This window comes from Xenopus laevis, chromosome 2L, assembly GCF_017654675.1.
Source record: "Xenopus laevis strain J_2021 chromosome 2L, Xenopus_laevis_v10.1, whole genome shotgun sequence".
Lineage (NCBI taxonomy): Eukaryota > Metazoa > Chordata > Amphibia > Anura > Pipidae > Xenopus > Xenopus laevis.
In genome coordinates this window covers 121,616,544-121,633,180 of record NC_054373.1, presented here as the reverse complement: position 1 = coordinate 121,633,180, position 16,637 = coordinate 121,616,544, and the positions used below count along the sequence as shown (strand labels likewise).

General features: G+C 42.5%; 1 protein-coding gene across 6 annotated transcripts in view; it reads left to right on the top strand.

Annotated features, from left to right (window-relative positions):
• Positions 1-16,637, top strand: part of arhgef7.L (Rho guanine nucleotide exchange factor 7 L homeolog) — a 104,278-nt gene that overhangs the window by 13,966 nt on the left and 73,675 nt on the right. The gene's annotated exons all lie outside the window — the stretch shown is intronic.

The following is a 16,637-nucleotide window of genomic DNA, read 5'->3' as shown; positions in this document are numbered from 1 at the left end:
CTCAAATTGACAAGAAAAAAAGAATTAGTGTAAATGATACATACTTCAATCACCATCAAATTAAAGTGCGTTTGTGCTAAGTGAAAGATAGAGGTTTTGCAGGTTTTAAAATGTTAGGAGATAAGGGGATACCCACATGGCCTGTGCCCCCGTTTCAGTGCTTGATTATACTCACAAACGTTCCCAATAAAGACCTGCTCATCAAATTTGGGCTTTTTTTCTCTTTTTCTACTTCCCAGATCCTTCCTTGTGAACAACAATAAGAGTGGCATGTTCAGAAGACGTTTTTTAAAAAAGCTTTAATAAATAAATTGCACTTACAAAATTTTCTTTTAAAACCAAAACAGGCAGCGTATTTTCTGCTATGGACCAACGGTTGGAGCGGGCGTGATTTTTCCACGGCGTGTTTTTATGCTACGTTGATTCGCGCACAGGCGAATACACGCCGCTTAAAAATCACGCCTGCTCCAACCGTTGGTAAGGGTGGCTTGTTTTATCATTCCACCAAAAATCCACACCAGGTACTTGGTTTAGCTCAGAGAGATAATTGTTGCACCTGAATGAATTCTGAATTAATTGACCCCTCTCTGTCAGCAGTTGCTCCTGAACTTAGTAATCATTTTGGGATCCTACGGGCATTTTCTTTCCTTTTTTTTGCATGTTTTTCTTTCATTTGGAATGCAGATTAGAGCTCACCTAAATGCACCCACTGATTGATTCCATTCTATTTTGCCTGCTGTACTTGTGTACGTTTAGAATTGTGTTTTTGGATGCAATAGGCCTTTTTTTGCTCTTGGTGTGCATTTATAAGACAACAGAGTAAAGGGTTGCTTTTGGAACTCACAAAAACAAAGTTGCATTTAGAAAAACTAAGATAAAGGTATGGATTTGCTGCACTTCGAGAGACGCAGAAACAGTTGTAAGAAACCATACATAGAAACACTGAATCAACATTGCTGGAGATCTGTAACTTCCTTGGCAACAACTTAGATTCTGCATTGTTGGCAGGGAAGTTAGAAGTCTATTGTCTGGAGTATGTAATTGCCTTCTGTTTCAAACCAACAGACCTGTTAAAGTAAGAGGACTAGTTAATCCACAATCAACTCAACTACCTTTGATGTGTTTGGAACCAGCATCTGTGTTCTTGCTGCACTGCTTGTTGTCACACTGTGGCATAGGTCTAAGAGAAGACTGTGATAAGTGCAGAATTGTTGTGCTGGCAGCTGGGTATCTGAAAATCAAATTACATAATCTGCAGCAAACAATCAGCGCAGAAGATTGCTTATTACCATAAAAGCCAGGAGAGAACTTTTCATATCATGATACTGATTTAAAGGGGTTGCTCGGCTTTGAGATAACTTTTAGTATGATGTAGTGAGTGATATCCTAAGACACTTTGCAATTCGTTTTCATTTTTTATTATGTGTGGGTTTTGAGTTACTTCGCTTTTTATTTAGCATCACTTCAATTTGCATCTTATCCAATCTGGTAACCTGGGTCCAAATTACCCTAGCAACCATGCATTGATTTGAATAAGAGACTGGCATATGAATAGGAGATGGCATGCATAGAAGGATCAGTAATAAAAAGTAACAATACATTTGTAGCCTTGCAGAGCATTTGTTTTGTACAATGGAGTCAGCGACGCCCATTTGAAAGCTGCAAAGAGTCAGAAGAAAAAGGCAAATAACTATAACTATAAAAAAGAAATAATGTAAACCAATTGAAAAGTTGTTTAGAATTGGCTGTTCTATAACATAATAATAAAAATAAAAGTTGCCTTAAAGGTGAACCACCCCTTTAAGCACTAGCTACAGGTTAGCTTGTAACACAATTTGTGTGAAATGTTTGACACGATAGTTTGTAAATTGCCATTCTGTTTTCATTGTTAATAATGTCATAACATAGAACTAATGTTCAATGTGCAGGCATGTCAGTTCTTGCGTGTGTTTTTGTGAGTACATTTTAATACTTTGTGCAGAATTTTTGTCTAAACATTTGTTTTTTTTTTGTGTGTGTGTATCCATAATACTTGGTACCTGGGGTTTCCAGATAACCGATCTTTCCATAGTTTGGGTCATCATACCCTAAGTCTACTAGAAAATCATGTAAACATTAAATAAACCCAAGAGGCTGGTTTTGCGTCCAATAAGGATTAATTTTTTTCTTGGATTAAATACAAGGTACTATTTTGTTATTATGGAGAAAAAAAACTTTGACCCCACTCCTTTCTGTAGTCTGCAGATGACGGGGTGCCCAGGGCACAGGTTTCCGGACTTAAGACTTAAATCTACTTTTTGAGGTACAACTTTTGCTGCTGTATATAAAATAACCAGAACATTAACCCAGATGTCACCCTGTTATTCAGACTGGGCTTCTCTATGCACTGATAGGGCCTCCCCAATTGGTAACCACTGGCCTATGACATTATGCATTTATCTGTGTGACTTGGCTTTACAATTCAAACATCTATATCCACAGAGACAAATAGTTGAACATCCCTTTGTACATTTGATCTGAAATGGAGTCTTTTTATTTTTACTACCAGCATAAACAAATGTCATGTGTGAAGACAAATCTAAGGACCAATTTGTTGTTACTTTTTAAATAGCAACAAAGTTGTCTGCAAATATGGAAGACTGTACTGTGTGCTGTTTGTAGGTAGGCATTCTGGCAAAACAGTGGTTTGTCCTCTTCAAGTGAAAGCCCTGAAACTGCCTGTGTGGCATGTATGGATTTGTTGAGTTTCAAGCTCTGATTAAGGCCCATGTATATTGTGTATCATAATTTGCTTTGTCTATGTCCTTCAGGACTTGTATTTTGCTTTCGCCTTGTCTAAAAAAATGATTTGGTTGTGCACATTGTCTGATTAGGATCACTGGTGTGTGTGTGTGTTTTTAAGTAACTAAGAAGAATTGGGGGTTTTTTCTTTTGCTATTTCTTGGGAAGTTTACATTTATTATCTAAGGGCAGAGACACGCTGCAATTCGGGGAGATTAGTCGCCCTTATCTCTCTCGCAACTAATCTCCCTGAACTGCCTATCCTGCCTTCCCGCCATCTAGAATGAAAATCGCCAGCGGGATGGCACTTGGATCGCTTCGTTTTCAAAGTCAACAGAAGTTTCTTCGTGAGGCAAGTTCTGGCGACTTTGGAAAACGAAGGCACCCTGGGAAGGCAGTTCGGGGAGATTAGCCGCCCCGAAGAAGGGGAGATTTGTCGCCGGGAGACTAATCTCCTTGAATCTGCCCGAGTGTCTCTGCCTTGAACCGCATATTCTTAGATCACTAAGCAAATGGTTGCAGGGCTCAGGCAGGCCACAGGTTACATGGTGACTCTAAGATGCAGTAGCATTCTGCATAACAGGTCCCATACCTGTACTCTAATTAACTTTCTGACTGACCATTATGTTAGAAAAGTTCACAGTGACAATTACAAAATTAAGCTTTTTAAAAAGCCACAAATCACTGCCCATTCTTATAATTTATTTTCAAAACTGGCAAGTGATCTGCACCAGCAGTTACAAGCTATGCTCTTATTAACAGCTTTATCTTTCTAAGTTACTTATGTGCAGCATTTAGCTGCAATTAGCAGCGCTTTACTAGGGCATAAAAAGGTCACTCCTTGTTCTTACAGCAATAGAATGGTTATGAAATGTTAATCTTTGGGTTGGATTATTGTGGTACAAAGGAAAGCCAATGTAGATTTAACCTTTTATACCGTTTCCTGCTCCCCATATAATATAAAAACTGTTTTAAAGAGATACCGAACCCAGAAATTATTTTTTTTTTAACATCATAACTTTGTGTTTGCATGTTATAATTTTGCCATAAAAATATTTGCTCAATGCTATAACTTTCTGATCCCCTGTGTTCCTCTATCAGGGGGCTGCCATATTTGTGCAGCAGTTGTCTATTAGTATTAGAAACTTTCTGTTAGGCTGAGAACAGACAGTCAGGTTGGCAAAATAGTCAGGTTTAAGAACTTCAAACAACAATTATTTATAAGCAGATCTATCAGCTAAAAATGATCAACATGACAGATGGGTAACTCTTAATGTATAATAATATTCTGAAGAGTAGTTTTTAGGGGCAGATTTATCAAGGGTAGAATTTCGAAGTTAAAAAACTTCGAAATTCGACCATCGAATAGGCCAAATTCGATAGTCGAACTTCTCGTTTTTGAATTCTTTTGGTCGTTTTCGGTCGAATTTAAATAGATCGATAGTAGAAATTGTTCGAATTGATTGATTCGAACGATTTAATCAATCGATTGAACAATTTTCAAAAAAAATACTTTGACTTTTTAAAACTTTTGGCTATAGCTTCTAGGAGGCCCCCATAGGCTAACAGCAATTCGGCATGTTTAAGGTGGCGAAGTGTCGAAGTCGAAGTTTTTTAAAGAGACACTACTTCGATTTTCGAATGGTTGAATATTCAAAGTATTTTCAATTCGAAGTCGAATTTGGCCTATTCGATGGTCGAAGTATCCAAAAAATACTTTGAAATTCAAAATTTTTTAATTCGAAAATTCACTTCGACCCTTAGTAAATGTGCCCTCTAGTGTCAGTATCACTTTAAGGTCAAATGGGAAATTTAGAGAGATGAGAGATTGTGACCATTTTTTATGAAATTGGTAATTTTCAAAAAACCAAACCAAAAAAAAAAAACCCCCTCACAATTTTATAGACTTCTCAGTTTACCCTCTAAACCAATACTACCTAAACTATATGCCAAATGGACAACGCATATCCCTTCCTTAACATCAGATATTTGGGAAGATATATTAGAATCAGTATACAATTCACTAATAAGTGTGAGAGACAAAGTGGTGCAGTTCAGATATCTGCATAGGACCTATTTAACCCCACATAGGCTGCACAGAATTACGCCTAATATACAGGATAGTTGGCCGAAATGTTATTACACTCCTGCTACACTTATACATATGGTCTGGTCATGTCCTCAGAAACAAATAAAGGTATGGGATCCATTATCCAGAAAGTTCCCAATTACGTAAAGGCCGTCTCCCATAGACTCCATTTTATCTAAAAAATCCAGATTTTTAAAAATGATTCACTTTTTCTCTGTAATAATAAAACAGAACCTTGTACTTGATCCAAACTAAGATATAATTAATCCTTATTGGAAGCAAAATCAGCCTATTGGCTTTATTTAATGTTTTTAAATGATTTTTAAGTAGACTTCAGGTAGGAAGATCCAAATTACGGAAAGATCCATTATCCGAAAACCCCCTGGTCCCGAGCATTCTGGGTAACAAGTAGTGTTGCCACCCGGCTAGTATTTTACTGGCCTAGCCGGTAAAACACCAGCCAAGGCCAGGGCCGGTATTACAAATTTACCGGCAATGTAGCTTCCGGTAAATTTATAATACACCTAAAAAAGCCCCGTGGCCTGCTCCCAGCCTGCTCAAAACTAACCTTTTTTCCTGGGCTTCTTGCCAAACGTGCGCATTGGCTCCGCGCCCTTTGACGTCCCGACCCGTCTAGCCAATAGCGCATCACGGCCCACCCCCTTTAGCGTCACAGCCCGCCTCCTTTAGCGTCTCAACCCACCCTTTTAAAGGAATTGTTCAGTGTAAAAATAAAAACTGGGTAAATAGACAGGCTGTGCAAAATAAAAAAATGTTTCTAATATTGTTAGTTAGCCAAAAATGTAATGTATAAAGGCTGGAGTGATTTGATGTATAACATGTCAGTCAGAACACTACTTCCTGCTTTTCAGCTCTCTTGGTTTACACTGACTGGTTACCCTGGCTACCAGGCAGTAACCAATCAGAGACTTGAGGGGGGGCCACATGGGTCATATCTGTTGCTTTTGAATCTGAGCTGAATGCTGAGGGTCAATTACAAACCCACTGAACAGAAATGTACCATGTGGCCCCCCTTCAAGTCTCTGACTAACTCAGTTATAGAGCTGAAAAGCAGGAAGTTGGATTCTGGCTGTTTTATTAGACATCTGTTCACTCCAGCCTTTATACATTACATTTTTGGCTAACTATATTAGAAACATTTTTTATTTTGCACAGCCTATCTATTTAACCAGTTTTTATTTTCACACTGAACTATTCCTTTAACCCCGCCCCCTCCATGCCGGTGAAGATATTTTTAAAAGGTGGCAACCCTAGTAACAGGTCTCATACCTGTGTTCTGGAGAGAGGTAATAGAAAAATGATCTGATATTTCTTCCATCCAGATACAAGTAGAACCCCTACCAATCCTTATTAATCAAGTGGAAATTGTATCTCAATCGTGTAAAATCCGTACCCTCCCCTCAGCACTATTTCTATATGCCAAAAAGGTGATGGCTATTAACTGGAAATTGACAATGGCACCAACACAGGAGCAATGGATATCAATGATAATGTCCCATTGTACAAATGAGGATACACATCTAAATTTGAGGTGGTCTGGGAAACAATGGCTGGACTAATATTTTCCTAGACAGCAGCATGACTCCCTTCCTTAACAGCCAAATGGTAGATAGCGCCAATTACCACTACACTTATTCCCAAGTAAATATTTTTTTGCATATTATCTCTAAATGTGCTTCCCTTGTATGCACACTAAGTTAATTCAAGTTTTTTCTTCCACTTTTCCTTTTTTCAATTGTTTTTCTTTTTTCCAATATTTTCTTTTAGAATTAAGATTATGTAATACTATATTTATTATAACAATGTATTTTATTATTTTAATACATTATTGCTGCTAAGTTTTGTTTTGCTTAAAGGAGAAGGAAAGCCAAAAAACTACTTAAGCTCTAAGTGTTGCCAAGGAATAGTATATATAATTACCAGCAAGCAATCTCCAATTCGTTTTTCCATTAATCTTTTAGCTGCAATCGATTTTTTAAAAAGTGTAAGCATGTATGATATAGCATACCTTTGCTGTTGTCCATAAATCCTTCTGAATAGGGCACACGCATGCGCAATCGTTTCAATCCGTGCCCTGCGCATGCGCACAAGAATACATTTTTTCCTTGTGCAGTGATGACGAAGCAGTCACGTGACATCTCCGTTTGTTATCGCTGACCTCTCTGCCACTGCCTCGTCATTCACCAATCGCGTACTCCTGCTCTCCCATTGCTAAGAGATTAGGGTAAGCTTTGAAGCTCCTGCGCTCGCTCAGGATTTAATTTACCGTCTGTCAGCGAGCCGAGCGCAGGAGCTGAGGAGGGGGGAGATTTAAAAAAAAAAGGCAGGCAGCGATCGGGTCTGTCTGTCTGAGGTCTGTATTAACTTAAAAGAAAAAAGAATGAATGCGAGTATGATTATGCGGGGGGGGTCACAAAGGAGGCACATGCGCATTACAGAGAGAGCGCAGGACGGAAGTGATGCGCCTATTTGAAAATGGCGGCGCCAAACTGTGGAAAGGGGTGAAATTCCGAAGCATGGTGCACAGAAGCAGGAATGATTTCAGATTTTTTAGCATGGCGTTTCAGGAGGGGGCCTGATGGAAAACACATTGAAGGTAGTGTCGTTTTTTTTGTTTCCTTCTCCTTTAAGGCCCCCATACACGGGCCAATAAAAGCTGCTGACAGACCGAGTTGGTCTTGTGTGGGGCCATCTGACAGGCTTCCGAAAGTTGGGCAGATGTTGATCAGGCAGGGTTTATTGATGTGGTCCCGCAATCCGACCACCCGTATTACCTCCATTCTGATCCGATCATTGGGCCCTAGGGCCCGTGAACGGATCAGCCCGATATCGGCCACCTCAATGTGGGCATATCTGGGAGAGATTCGCTTGTTTATTCTAATAATAATATCCTTCACTGGCAAAATTATTGTCAAAAATGAGTGATTGTTTGGCTTTAATATGCAAAATGTTTTGGGGAAAGCTGCTACCTGCAATATCACTTGTTAGCATTCACAGATCCACTACCCTGCCCCCCCCACAAAAAAAATTGTTCAAAACTTCCAACAAATTATGTATTGGATTGTTAAATTTTAAGATAAATAACTTTGATGGCATTAGATAATTACACTTGAGACTGAGCATCAGAACTTTTGTAGTGAACAGAAACATAAGACAGCCTACACAATAACACTATGGGGCACATTTATCAAGGGTTGAATATCGAGGGTTAATAAACCCTTGAATTCGACCCTCGAATTTAAATTCTTCGAATATCGAATTTTAAGGATTTAGCGCAAATTTAGATTGAAGGATTTTTCTTCTATCAAAAAAAGGTTAGTGCTGGGGAAGGTCCCCATAGGCTAACATTGTACCTCGGTAGGTATAAACTGCCGAAGTATGTAGTCGAAGTATTTTTTAAAGAGACATTACTTCAACTATCGAAGGTCGTAGTAGCCTATTCGATGGTCGAAGTACCCAAAAAAAATACTTAGAAATTCAAAGTTTTTTTCATTCGAATCCTTCACTCAAGCTTAGTAAATGTGCCCCTATGTGCCATATTAATTGAACTCAAGTTATACAAGACATATAACGCTTTAAAAAATTCTTTCATCAGAAAAAAAAAACACCACAGATTGTAATCCATAAACTGGGCAGGAGATAACTGCTATCCCCAGTGTTCCTCAGGTTGTTAAAACATGACGGGGTTGTAACATTGTGAGCAGTATTATGTCAGCCCTCTTATTTGTTTCTGTATATTATTAGGATATGTTAATTATTTTTAGCGAATTCTGTGCTAAAATATCATTCTACTGACATCTGATTCCACTAAAAATCAATCACCATATTCATGCTCCACCGAAAGACACCCAGAGATTGAGAAAGACAAGAAGATGGAGGTCCTTGCCCCTGAGAACTGAAAATTTAAATATATAGTACAATGGGGGAAAATAGTATTACAATCTTTGAGGCTGGGTAACTTAGAGATACAAATGTAATTTTGGCCACGGTTTTATACATTCATTTTTTACTGTCTTTCATAAAAAATAAATGCAAGATATGTTGTTTTAATTTTCCCATTTACCAAATTCAATAATGTGATTTATTTTTTGCTCAAGGTGTGTTACCACCCAAAATATTGCAAAAGAATTGCCAGAAAATTCCACATTCTGGAGATCTTAGCAGGAAATCTCAACATTGCCCAATAAACGTCTGTCTGTTTTATTTTGTTATTCTGTTGTCTAGCAATAAAAATTCTCTCCACTCACTTAGTAATAAATTTTGAAGCGAGCAGACTATGAACAAAATACTTGCTGTGACGTAAGTTACTTACAGCAGTTTCTTGGCAGAGGAAATTTGAGGTTACATAGGGATAACATCTGAATTATAGTTCACAGTAAATTGAGCGATTACTTTGGATTGGCAGCAATTTTCAATTAGTATGCCTTTAACATTTTCTCGTCAGCAGAACATTTAGATTTCTTAACGTTGCCTAGTAAAGCTTTAAGATGCCAGATATTCCTGTTTAAATAATCATACATTACTATACTGCCAAAGAACTTTCACGGCTTAAAAAATAAGTGCATACTCCAGGTCGAGTCATTTACTTTGTAGCTCTTGTATATATTTATCACACAGCATTTTCAATCTGATTTTAGACTGGAATTTTACACTAAAAATATCTGCACAAGACACACTGTTCTGCTTGTGAATCTTTGCGTGCAGTTTAAATTCTTCATAATGTGATAAGAATCATCCGATTTTCATGGTTTTCCAGCTAGTTTCATACAATCCTTTAAGAATATACTTGAATGTGATTCAAGGCCTGATCTTGGTCATAGTAAACCAAGGTTTTGGATATAGAGTGTGGTGCAAATTGAATCAACTTTTGCAGTCTGATTACATGGCAAACATAAACATGTGTAGCTACTGTGATCACTAAATGCATCAGTGTGCAATGTTTACACTCGTTAGTCGATCTGGTCACTCTCTGACTGGTCATATAGAAATATAGAAAGTATGAAGAGGTCTTTCCATCAGCAAACACACATTTATTCAGCTAAACATTTACCTTAGTGTAGGAGAAAATAGTATACAATGAGAAAAAGCTTAGGGATACTTTTATGAATATAACCCAAAAATACGTATTTATGGACTCAACCTGAAGTGTAACACGTACCTCAGTAGCCACTTCCCATTAGAATGTACTAAAATATGAAGTTGCGTCTCAGCAGCTGAAGGCTGGTGCTAACGTTAATTAGTCAGCGCGAGCATTTCTTAGCGATCTGAGACTTAGGTCAATTTGAATAGGGCAGGTACATTATAGAAGGCTTTATTGGAGATGTTAGTATTTTAGAACTTTTTTGGCTTTCCGGCATACAGGATATGATGTCGCTAATATAAGCTTGAGAAGGATGTAGCTTCATTTTATAATTTGCCTGGTGATAAGGTGCAAAACAATGCTAGCGACGGTCTCTTTCGCTAGCGAATTGTCCTCTATGCCTGTTAGTAAATTGGTGATGTATTGTATACATATTGTATATGTATACCTGGTGAAATTTTGCTAGCGACACCTACTTCACCCTTTAGTAAATCTGCCCCTTTGAGTGTCTGTCACTTTACATGCTTTGTGTGCTCTGTGTAATGCCCGAAGGCGCAGTTGAAGTAAGGACCAAAGAGGAAGCAACAAATCAGGTTCGCAGTACAGAAAAGGGTTTATCAAAGAATGGTCGTCAAACAGGCAGAATGGTCAAGACAGGCAGCACAGATTCAAAGTCGATAACAGGCAAAGGTTCAAAACACGGAAGATCAAGACAGAATATATCGCACCCAGGAACTATATGAAACAGACCTATAATTGGGCAAGGTCAGGAAGGAAATGAGGGTCTTTATAGTCCAGTCTATTGGCGCCAAATTGACGCGCTTGCGTCAGACGCAGACGCCAGCGTCCCCACGCTGACGCCTTGACGCCGGCGCCCGATTCTGACGCCGGCGTCCGTTCCGTCGCCGGCGACCAATCACAGGGCGAGAAAGGAGATGATGCAGGAGGATTGCGACCAGCCGGACCGATGTGCAGGGAAGAGGAATCGCCATTTTGGACGCCATCTTGGAGCAGGTCAGAAGATTCCATTGACAGTACCCCCTTCCTTAGGGGGGGCCTCAGGACCCACCGGACCAGGACGAAGGAACTATGATACCGAAGTATTATGAACTACGACCACGCGATACACGCGACCGCAGCCGACGTCCTGCGCGCGATTCTCACCTTCTTCGCATCGTCCCGAGTCCCGGGTGGCTGGGAAAGGACCCCTGGCGTCGCGGCAGTGTTTATACTGCGAGATTAACAGGCCTATATACAGCGCTCTCCCAATTGCGCCGACCAGCTCTAAGCGCAGAGATCCGAGTACTCGTAAACTGGCGTACACATAGGTCACAGAGCTGAGCGAACCTCCTCGGGCCGCCGCAAAAGAACACAGCGACCAGCCATCAAACAACGTGTAACGTCACACGATATCTTGACTCTTCCTGCGCACATAGATCCGCGACCTAACCTAGCCGCGCGCTCGTGGCCGCACAAAAGGACAGTGCAGATTTTTTCACCCAAGGAGCATTCCTCGCGCTTGGGACCGAAACCTCCTCTCCACGATCAAAATACCGTGCATCTGAGAGCGCCGCCTGGAAAAACCGATCGAGTCCAGAATCCTGCTGACTTCAAATTCTAGATGGTCATCGATAACAACAGGAGCTGTGGAAGAAGAAGAGGAGGAAGACACTGCAGGTTTAGGAGAGACACATGAAAAGCATTGGGGATCCGCATCTCGGGAGGAAGAAGAAGACGAACTGCCACAGGGTTGATGACCTCGATGATGGGAAAGGGACCGATGAATTTGGGACCAAGCTTGGGAGTGGGAATCTTGAGGCGAATATTCCGTGTAGACAACCAGACCTTGTCACCAGGAGCATAGGGTGGAGCGGCAATTCTTTTCCTGTCGGCAAAACTTCTTCTGGGAGGACGAACTTTTTTCCAAATTAGCAGTGGTGGCCTGCCAGATGGCCAGCATATGAGCGGCTTGTGATCATTAAGCAGCAGGAACGTTGTGAGTAAGAGATCCTGAGGGAATGCCAATGGGTTTCGGCCATACACACAGAAGAAAGGAGATTTCTGGGAAGAAGAATGAAAAGAATTGTTATGAGCAAACTCCGCCCAGGGAAGAAGGTCCGACCAGTCGTCTTGACACAAGGATACATGGCAACCGAAGAAATTGCTCCAAGGCCTGGTTAACACGTTCAGCGGAACCATTGGACTGAGGATGATAAGAAGAAGAAAAGCGAAGAGAAATATTTAAAGCTTTACACAGTGACCTCCAAAACTTAGACACAAATTGGGCGGACCAATCACCATCAGAGTCTCGGATGGTCGGTCCACTCTAATCTGGATACTAACCGAGAATCAGTACTATACGTCTAACACAGCGACATATCGCATCGGATCACAATTTGATGCTGCAGGACAACCATTGGAGGCCAGCAAAAATAGCTTAATACAAGTTCATGGAGGGAAAGCCAGTTGCCGGAGAAGCGATGTGCAATGAGCCATCGTACTGAATCTGTCCCCGATAAACAACCAATAATCACTTATGTGCGCATGGCCAGCGAAGGCCATACGATCACTCGAGCGACACGTCCATAATCCTAGATCGTTACGCAAGTAACAAAGGGGTCCCCATCTGGATAGATCGGCACACTGTAAGCCCAGAGATCCCTACGTAGCGAATATACATGAGACCTCTTCGCTACTATGACAGCTAGAACATGCTAGTAGGCAAGAAGAATAACCCTTGCCGGGACGCTAACACTGATCCCGCGGATTAGATAAATCCCACAGCACACCGCTGCATCGAGTAAATGACAGAACACATCTTTCACGCAGCCTCGTGCCTCCGCTATTTTCTACACTCTTCAAGAGCTCTGGTCCATCACTCAGTCCAGAGCTACATGAGCACTGAGAGAACAAACTAAGCTCCGCTAACGAAAATCGACGGACACACAACCTGCTACCTACTTCCACCGTCGAATTGCTCCAGCTGGGAATGATGGGCGGGATCGGCTTGTGTATAGTGTGGGGAGCGGACGAGATGAGGTCTCTGAGACAAAAGTTTACACGCACGTACGGTGCTTAACCACGCTCCGCAAGTCGCATATCCACTACACACACAAAGTATGGCTCACAATATAGCGGATTCAAATCACAGGACGAAACTCCCTCCTCGCAACACAGTCCAAGAGGAGTTTCCGCCAGGAAGGGCATCCACGAGAATTTATAGATCTCGAGCGACCCAGCACAACACCACAGATATACTGCGGCGCTACGTCGCACAAGGGAATAACCATCGCGCCACGACAATCGTACTAGTACGATCTTAAACGAATCAGGGAGTCCAAAACTAACTACGCCGCCACGATACCCGCGCAAATATAGCTCAATAATTACCATTTATAGCAACCCTGGCATGTCCTTCGTAACCAATAATGTGAGTTCATTGATGACGCATGATTGGCCCTTGCATGCTACAGTTCAGAATCTTTCAACGACGACACAACGTTCTCAATCAACATGAGCGGGATATGCTAATATAAAGCTCTCTAGCGATAAAGCGTACTCGCCTTCCCGATGTACTTACTCCTGGAAGCCAAGACTTACGAACAATCTGACAGCTGATAATTGCAAACTAAAGACATACCTGTAGATGAACCACAAGGACATAACAATCGTCTCTGCCCCACCCTGGCCGTCTTGTCTTGGGGAACTCAGACGATTTGAGGGTTTGGATAAACTCAAGATTTTTTAGGTCGGTAATAAAGAGCGGTTCACGAGAGACGAAGATACCCTCCGAGTAAGTGTCTCCATTCCTCCAAGGCTAATTTGATGCGCGAGTAGTTCCCGATTCCCCACATCATAGTTCTGTTCAGGGGCAGAAATTTTTTTAGAAAAGAACGCACAAGGATGAAGTTTACCGTCAGAGATGGATCTCTGTGATAAGACTGCACCAGCTCCGACATCAGAGGCGTCAACTTCCATGAAGAAAGGGTTGTAGGGGATCCGGGTGCCGAAGAATAGGAGCGGAAGAAAAGGCCTCTTTGAGGGACTTGAAGGATTCCAGGGCTTGGGGAGACCAGTGTTGGAGGTTTGCCCCCCTTACGAATCAGGGCCAGAATTGGAGAGAGTCTGGAAGAAAAATTTTTTATAAACTGTCTGTAATAATTGGCAAAGCCAACAAACCTCTGAATGGCTTTGACACTGGTAGGAAGAGGCCAGTCCAGGATTGCAGACACTTTGGCAGGATCCATCTTGAAACCTAGAGGAGAAATAATATAGCCAAGGAAAGAAATGGAAGAGACTTCAAAGGTGCATTTCTCCAATTTAGCAAAGAGACTGTTCTTCCTTAGTCTGGAGAGGACCTCACGTACATGGGCACGATGTTCCGAAAGGTCTTTAGAAAAAACAAGAATGTCATCTAGATAAACGACCACACATAGACCCAACAAATCCCGAAAAATATCATTAACGAACTCCTGGAAGACCGCAGGAGCATTACAGAGACCAAAGGGCATGACCAAATACTCGTAATGTCCATCACGGGTATTAAAGGCGGTCTTCCACTCGTCCCCTTCACGGATCCGGATAAGATTGTATGCCCCCCGAAGATCCAGCTTTGTAAAGATATTGGCACCCCTAAGCTGATCGAACAGTTCAGAAATAAGAGGAAGAGGGTACCTGTTTTTAACTGTGATCTTGTTGAGTCCTCTGTAGTCGATGCAGGGCCGCAAACTACCATCCTTTTTCTCAACAAAGAAGAAACCTGCTCCAGCAGGGGAGGTGGAAGGACGGATGAATCCTCTCTGGAGATTCTCCTGGATGTATAACTTCATAGCAGAAGTTTCCGAAGGGGAGAGTGGGTAGGTGCGGCCCCTGGGGGGCATAGAGCCGGATAGAAGTTCCACAGGGCAATCGTAAGGCCGATGGGGAGGAAGAGTCTCAGCGGAACATTTGTTAAATACATCGGAAAATGCTTGGTACACAGAGGGAATAGAGGAATTAGAGGACACAGAAGAAACTTTGACAACCGGAACAGTGGGTAGGCAGTTTTGTAAACAAAAAGGACTCCATCTGGAAACTTGCAATGAGGACCAGTCAATGACTGGATTATGTACACGTAACCATGGCAGACCCAGGACAACCGGAGTGGAAGGGCAATCAATGAGGAGGAAGGATAGTCTCTCCAAATGCATGGTGCCCACCTTGAAGGAAAGTTCCTGAGTAGAATGCGAGATGAAGGCAGACGACAGGGGACGATCATCAATCGCCAGGACACGAAGAGGAACAGCCAAGGGTTGAAGAGGGATGGAATGGAGTCCTGCAAAGGTTCGGTCCATGAAGTTTCCTGCAGCACCGGAATCTAGAAAGGCTTGTGAAGAAAACTTTAGAGAGCCAAGCTGGATCTGTACCGGAAGAAGGAAACGTAGAGCAGAGGAATGGGGAGAATGACAAATCCCACCCAGGTAAGTCTCCCCATGCTTACCTAGGCTTTGGCGTTTCCCGGCTTCACTGGACACTCCTGGGCAAAGTGGGTTTTACCCCCACAGTAAAGGCATAGACCAGCCGCCCTTCTCCGGAGTTTCTCCTGTTCGGACAGACGGGCCCGCCCAATCTGCATGGGTTCTTCAGCCGGCAAGGAGGAAGAAGCAGAATCCATAGGAGCAGGAGGAAGCACTGGGGGAGCAGGATTGAAAAGCAGGGGTCTCTGGAAGCGGGGGGCCAAAGAAGGTTGGAACCGGGGGTACCTTTTTGTACGCTCTCGGTCGAGTTCGAGCTGGAACTCCCTCTGCCGGGTATCCACCTTCACCGCCAAGGCCACCAGATCCTCCCACCGAGAAGGAATTTCCCGGGAAACGAGGTCATTCTTAATGCGTATAGCCAAGCCGTTGTAAAAGGCCGCGTGGTAACCATCGTTATTCCAGGAGGTCTCTGCCACCAGAGTACGAAATTCAATGGCATACTCGGGGACTGAGCGAGTGCCTTGTTGAAGCTGGAACAGTCGAGCCGAGGCTGCAGTAGTACGACCTGGAGCATCAAACACCGTCCGGAGTTCTTGGAGAAAAGCCCCGGCGTTGTCGATCAGCGGGTCTCTCTTCTCCCAAAGGGGTGATGCCCATTCCAGAGCCTTCCCCTGCAGACGGGAGATGACATAACCAACCTTGGCTTGCTCGGAGACGAACTGGCCTGGCTGCAGAGTGAATTGAATTTCACATTGGTTAATAAAACCTCGACAAGCTTTTGGGTCTCCGCTGAAAAGAGGTGGAGCAGGAACACGAGGTTCAGACACCTGAAGAGGAGCAGGAATGGCAGGAACAGGCACAGCCGCAGGAGCCGCAGGAGACATGGCAGTCAATTTCTCCAGGATAACATCAATAGCCTGGCCAATTTGAGACTGCTGGGCTTCATAGGATTTCATGCGAGAAGCCAACCCCCGAATGGCCCCTCCGACATCGAGGGGTACTTGAGCCTCCTCCGAGGGGTCCATGGCCCAATTATACTGTAATGCCCGAAGGCGCAGTTGAAGTAAGGACCAAAGAGGAAGCAACAAATCAGGTTCGCAGTACAGAAAAGGGTTTATCAAAGAATGGTCGTCAAACAGGCAGAATGGTCAAGACAGGCAGCACAGATTCAAAGTCGATAACAGGCAAAGGTTCAAAACACGGAAGATCA